This window comes from Nannospalax galili, unplaced genomic scaffold (genome assembly GCF_000622305.1).
Source record: "Nannospalax galili isolate Female #2095 unplaced genomic scaffold, S.galili_v1.0 scaffold663, whole genome shotgun sequence".
In the NCBI taxonomy this organism is placed as follows: Eukaryota; Metazoa; Chordata; class Mammalia; order Rodentia; family Spalacidae; genus Nannospalax; species Nannospalax galili.
This window is the reverse complement of record NW_008351881.1, coordinates 4,941,542-4,948,166: the sequence shown is the minus strand read 5'-3', so window position 1 is coordinate 4,948,166 and position 6,625 is coordinate 4,941,542.

Here is a 6,625-nt window from a genome sequence, read left to right as displayed (position 1 = left end):
AACAAAAGTTTTAAAAATGTATTATATTTGAGGAGAAAGCATGGAAATTTATGTCATGCTAATTAGTAGAGGTGATGAACAATACCATTGAAATCTGCCCGATGACTTTATAGTCATACTCAGGTGCCAAGGATGCAAGTGAAACCGATTATGACTAGTGGTAATCAGATACATACAGATTAGAGATTCAAGTGCCAATGTCTCAGTGTTAGTTGCATAAACAATGAGTCTGTCTGCAAAGAACAATATATTTTAAAGTGAAATGGAGATCTTTAAAGGTTAAAAACTCATTCAATTTTATGTCTTACAGGGTTTATACTGAGTCCTATAAATTTTTACACACATCTAATTTGTGATGTCTCATTTCAATACACAGGACAGTTTTGTCACTCTAAAGGTATTCCCCTTCTATCCTGAATGTCACTGATATAGTCTCCATCAATGGTTTTTCTCTTGGAGAATGCCATTCAGGCATATGGAATCACGCAAAGGAAACTCTTTGAGACTAATTTAACTCAACATAATACATTGAGGTCTAGTCTGCTTTTATGTATGAGTAATTCATGCCTTTTTATTGCTAAGCACTATTTCATTATGTGGTTATGCTACAGTTTGGCTACATTAAGGATATTTGAATTATGCCAAATTTAGAGAAATAATGAATAAGTATAAGTGTTTGTGAACTAAAGTTGCATTTCTCCACTTGAGTGATACCTAGGAGTGGGATTTTGAGGGTTTATAGCATTAATTAAACTTCGCAGGAATTTCTAAATTGATTTATAGAATTATATACCATTTTGCATTCCTAGGAGCAATGTTTCAGAATTTGGTTGCTCATCTACAGCCTTGTTAACATGCTGAATTATGGTGCTTATAAGTGTGTGCCTGAGGGCATGTATACAGGATTTTTGTAGCCTTTTCTTCTGTGTATGTATTCGTGACTAAAGGTATTGAGTGTTTTTGTGTGAATAATTGTGTAGTCTATTAAACTTTGCTTCATGTTATATAGAATAGGGTAGCATTTGTGCCTAAATGCTTATGTGACAATTACATTGCTCCATAACTCATAAGACATATAGAAATTTCAGCTACTATTCTTAATAGTTATTTACAAAGAATTGATAGCTTAAATTGTTTTAGGTGATAAATTTTAATATATTTTAAATAATTATACATACAAACAGATCAAAGAATGTAATATATGTCTATACAAGGTTTATCTGAGAGTGTTTGGTCTTTGCCCAAGCTCTACCTACATGATATATGATAATTAAAAGTACCAGACTGCTGGAACTAATCTTCTTCGATGTTTAACAGCCATACTTTGAGGCTTATACTAATTTGGTCAGAGGGACATAAAAGACAGTTTTGACTCCTTGCCCTCCTAGGTTTACTAAATTCTGGGAGACTATGAGCATCTCTCAAAATGTCCTGTCACTGTGGTGAGTCACCTGTCTTCTTGATCAAGGAGGCTGTGGAGAACCTACCAGATGGACCTGAACCAGTGTCCAGTCTACAAAGAGGAGGCTCAACACAGAGGAAACATTTCCTCCATGCTTAGAAGTGAAGCCAGCCTTGGTTGAGCAAGACCTTTGACTTACCTTCACATAGATGGAACTGGTAAAAGAAAGGAGCCAGGAGCTCCTCCCAAGCCCATGTTACCCCTGAGGAACAGATCCTCAAATGACCTTAAGACTAAAAATAAATTGGTTTATCTGGGCCAACTATAGGGTCTTAAACACCCAAAAGGAAGTATAACCAAAGATAAATGGGGTCAATATAATTTTTCAAGAGTCCATATGTATAGCTAAAGGCTACATAACAAGAAACAATGCCACATAGGAGATACCTTCCTTTGAGTTATTGGCCATGGTGGCCAAAGGGATTCCCAGAGTGTAACCCAGCATAGAACTGGGAAAATGAAAAGAAGACCTCAATCTTATCTAAAGGAATATTGACAACTTGATTGTTGCTAGATGAGGAACAGCTGATTTTCCTAAAACACAGATCTCTAGACAGGCTGATGAGATTCAGCAGAGGGACAAGCACTGAGGAATGGCTGGGGGTGCAGAAAACACAGTGGACAGTAACAGGGATGACAGAGTATATGGGCTCCAGTGTGTGGGAGGGGTGAGGCTATGGAAGGGTGCCATTTGGGAAGTGGGTATATAGATGAATAAGATTGTGTGGGATGTTCTGTATGATATACATACCAAAAATAAACAATTTTTTAAAAAAGGACATATTTGAGGAGGAAGCATAAAAGTTTACTTCCTGTTAAATAGTAGACATGATAAACATTATCAGTGAAATCTACCTGATGACTTTATATTCATACTCAGGTACTAAGGATCCGAGTGTAACTAACTATGACTAGTAATAATTGGATACATAGAGATTAAAAACACATGTGCAAACACCTAAATGTTATTAGCATTGAGTTTGAGGCCAGCCTGGTCTCCATAGTGAATCCAGGTCAGCTAGGGCTACAGGGAGACCCTATCTGAAAAAGACCAAACAAAAAAAAATGTGGGAAACAGCAACTTTTAAAATGAAATGGAGATCTTCATTAAAGGGTAAAAACTCATTCAGTTTCATGTCTTACAGGGTTTATACTGAGTTCAATACTGTATAACTGTATTAATTCAACTGTGAACCTAAAAATTTACAGCCACTTTTGAAAGAGATGTATCCTTGCCCTGGAATGTGTTTCTGAATATTGAAAGCTGTAATGAAATGTTTCTTCTAATCATGCAGTTATTAAATAATTTTTTAAAAATATTTTTTATTTATTATTTTTATTTTAGGTGTGTGAGTGTATTACCTGCATGTATGTGAGTGCGCCCATGTTGTGCAATGCTGAGGAGGTCAGAAGAGGGCTTCAGATTCCCCTGGAACTGGAGTTAAGGACTGTTCATAGCCGCCATGTGGGTGCAGGGAATTGTACCCGGGTCTGCCTCAAGAGCAAGCAATGCTCTTAAACACTGATCCATCTCTCCAAACAAAAACAAAAACAAAATAATAATATTTTAATGATTCTTTGAGAATTTTATATAATACATCTTTATCATATTCAAACCCTCTGCCTGCTCTCCTCCAGATTCACCCCACATCCCTAACTCTCATAGTTTGTGTCCTCGATTTTCCCAGCATAGAATGGGGTAAATGGACAGCAGTCACCAACACTCACCAAGAATCTATTGGCAAATGATTACTGTGTGGTGAGGGAGAGTTGATCTTTAAGGGAGTGACTCTAGATAAGGCTGAGTACACTCCAGTGGATGAATGTACACTGAGGGACACCTAGATATAAATACTTGACCTGATAGGACTTAACATATATGACAAAATACCAGAATTATGGTGGGGGAATATGAGGGACTGGGTTGGGGGATGGGTCTAATTTGATTAAGATGTATTATGTGAAATGCACAAAACTCAACAAAAATATCAAAAACGAAAGAGAAAACTGCAAGGCAATTTTAAAAAGCCTATTTAGTCTAATTTGTACTTTTCAAATACTCTTGGGTGTGGGTCCATTTGCTGGTGAGCAGTCAGCTTAATTCACATCACACCCATAAGTAAAACTGACTTCCTTTTCCTGTTGCTGTCAATTGCCAATATTTCCTCAGAGCTGGGATTGGAGCCTTGTGCCCATGCCCTCTGGCATGCAGGGATGCTGTCTGGCTTGCCCCTGTGCAGATCTGGTTCACGCTGTCGTCACTGTTTCATTGCATTCATCTACCACCTCTGCCTTTTACAGTATTTTGGTCCCCTATACCACAATGATTTTCCCACCTTCAGAGGAGGAGGGTGTGATGTAGATGTTCTGTTTGGAGATGAACACCCCACAACTTATTTTCTTCATGTGGACCAGTTGTAGGTCTCCAAGAAAGCAATATCTTTTAGACAAAAGGATTAAATAGTCTTTAAAATATATGTTTTCTATAAAGTGTGCTATAGTACAAGAGTTTATAATCCAGAAAGAAATTTTACAAATCAAAAAATGTATCCATTAATTGTGATAATGAATAGCCAAGATTCAGTAGGAAGAAAGGTTGTTTGTGTCTTCGGTCGTTGAGATAGGACTAGGGTACTACACTGCATACATGTAGAACAGAGGGGGTGATCAAAAGCGTAGACTGTATTTTAATGTGCATAGCTATAGGCATAAATAACTTTTCTTGGACTATTGCAAGCATTCACATTACTATTTTTATTTTAAATAAAAAATTCTAACAAGTTTGCTTTAGATACGAAAGCACTTGTAAAAACACTATGGGATGTAGTCTTTTTAAATAATCGTTTATTTAATAATCACATGATTACAAGAAGCATTTCATTACAGCATTAACATATTCACTAACAATTTCCAGAGCAACGATGCATCTCTTTCAATATTGGCTGTATATTTTTAGGTTCACAGTTGAATTATTACAATTATACAATATTGGACTCAGTATAAAACCTAAAAGGCATAAAATTGAATGAGGTTTTAACCTTCACAAAAGATTTCCATTTTATTTTAAAATATACTGTTTCACACAGAAAATTTCATTTTCAATGCTACTAATACTTAGATGTTTGCACATGCATCTCTAATCTCTATGTATCTGATTATTACTAGTTACTGTTGGTTACTTTCTGAGATCCACCTGAACATGGATATAAAAGCATCAGGTAGATTTCAATGATAATGTGTTCCACCTCTTCTAATTAACATGGAGCAAATTTTTATGCTTCTTTCTCAAATATAACTCAGTTTTTTATTTGTTGATTTTTTTGGGTGTATTTCATACAGAACATCCCAAACAATCTTATTCATCTATATACCCACTTCCCAAATGGTATGTTCCCATAGCTCCCCCCAACCCGCCAGAGCCCATATACTCTGTGTCGTAGTTTGTTCTTCATTGCTGTGACAAAAATACTCTGACCGCTACCAACTTTGGGAAGGAAAGGGTTTATTTAGCTTACATCTCCCAGGTCACAGTTCATCGAGGAGCCCAAGGTAGGAACTCAGGGCAGGAACCTGGAGGAAGGAGCTAGAGCACAGGCCATGGAAGAATGCTGCTTACTGACTTGCTCCCTGGCCCCTGCTCAGTCTGCTTTCTTATGAAACACAGGCCCATCTGCCCAGGGGTGGCACCACCCACAGTGGGCTGGGCCCTACCACATCACTCATCAAGAAGATGCCCCATGTACATGGCCACGGGCCAGTCCAATAGAAGCAATTCCCCAGTTGAGGCTCCCTCAACCCAGGTGTGTCAAGTTGACATTAAAGCTATCCAACTCACTCAATAATCCCTATTACTGTCCACTGTGTTGCCAGTGCCCCCAGCCATTCTGTAATATGTGTCCATCCACTACATCTAGTCAGCCTATCTAGAGTTCCTTGTTTTAGGATGATCAGCTCTTCCTCATCTAGCAGCAATCAGTTGCCAATATTCCTTTAGATAAGATTGGGGTCTGCGGTTCATTTTCACAGTTCCATGCTGGATTACTCTCTGGAAGTCTCTTGGGCCACCCTGGCCAACAATTAAAAGGAAGGTATCTCCTGTCTGGCATTGTTTCTTGTTAAGTAGCTTTTAGCTATACACATGGACTCTTAAAGAATTATATTGAGCCCTTTAATTTTTTATTATACTTTCCTTTTGGGTGTTTAAGACCATACAGTTGGCCCAAATAAACCAATTTATTTTTCCTCTTAAGGTCATTTGAGGATCTCTTTCTCAGGGGTCACATGGGCTTAGGAGGAGCACCTGGATCCTTTCTTTTACCAGTTCCATCTATGTGAAGGTACGTCAAAGGTTCTGCTTGACCGTGGCTGGCTTCACTTGGAAGCATGGAGGAAATGTTTCCTCTGTGTTGACCCTCCAGTTTGTAGGCTGGACCCTGGTTCAAGTCCATTTGGTGGCATCTCCATGGTCTCCTTGATCAAGAGGACAGGTGACATACCACAGTTACAGGACATTTTGAGAGATGCTCATAATCCCCCATAGATCAGTTGGCCTAGGAGGGCAATGAGCCAAAACTGTCCTTTATGTCCCTCTGATCAAATTAGTATAGGCCTCAAAAGTCTGGCTGTTAGACATCCAAGAAGGTTAGTTCCACCAGCATGGTGCATTTAAGTACCATGTGTTATATAGATAAAGCTTGGGAAAAGACCAAACTTTCTCAGATAAACCTTGCCTAAACATATGTTATATTCCTTGAGGTAGCTGTATGTATAATTTGTCAGTAGGTTGTTTGATTAATACTGTTCCCTCTGGTGTCTTTAAACTAGCTAGGCATTATTTATCTCTCTCATTGTCTAACCCTTCCACTGTGGTTTCCCCATTTAAAGTGCCCCAATTTTTTCCCATTTTTCCCTTAATAATTCCCTTGTTCTATGGTCCCACCTCTCTTGAGCTCTTTTTTTTTTCCAGTTTTTTACTCTTTTTTTTAATACTAAAGTAGGAGATAATTTTTTTAATTATTTAATAACCACATGATTAGAAGCATTTCATTATAGCATTGACATGCTCAATAATAATTTCCAGAACTAAGATTCATCTCTTTCAAAATTGGCTGTAAATTTTTAGGTTTACAGTTGAATTAATACAGTTATACAATATTGTACTCA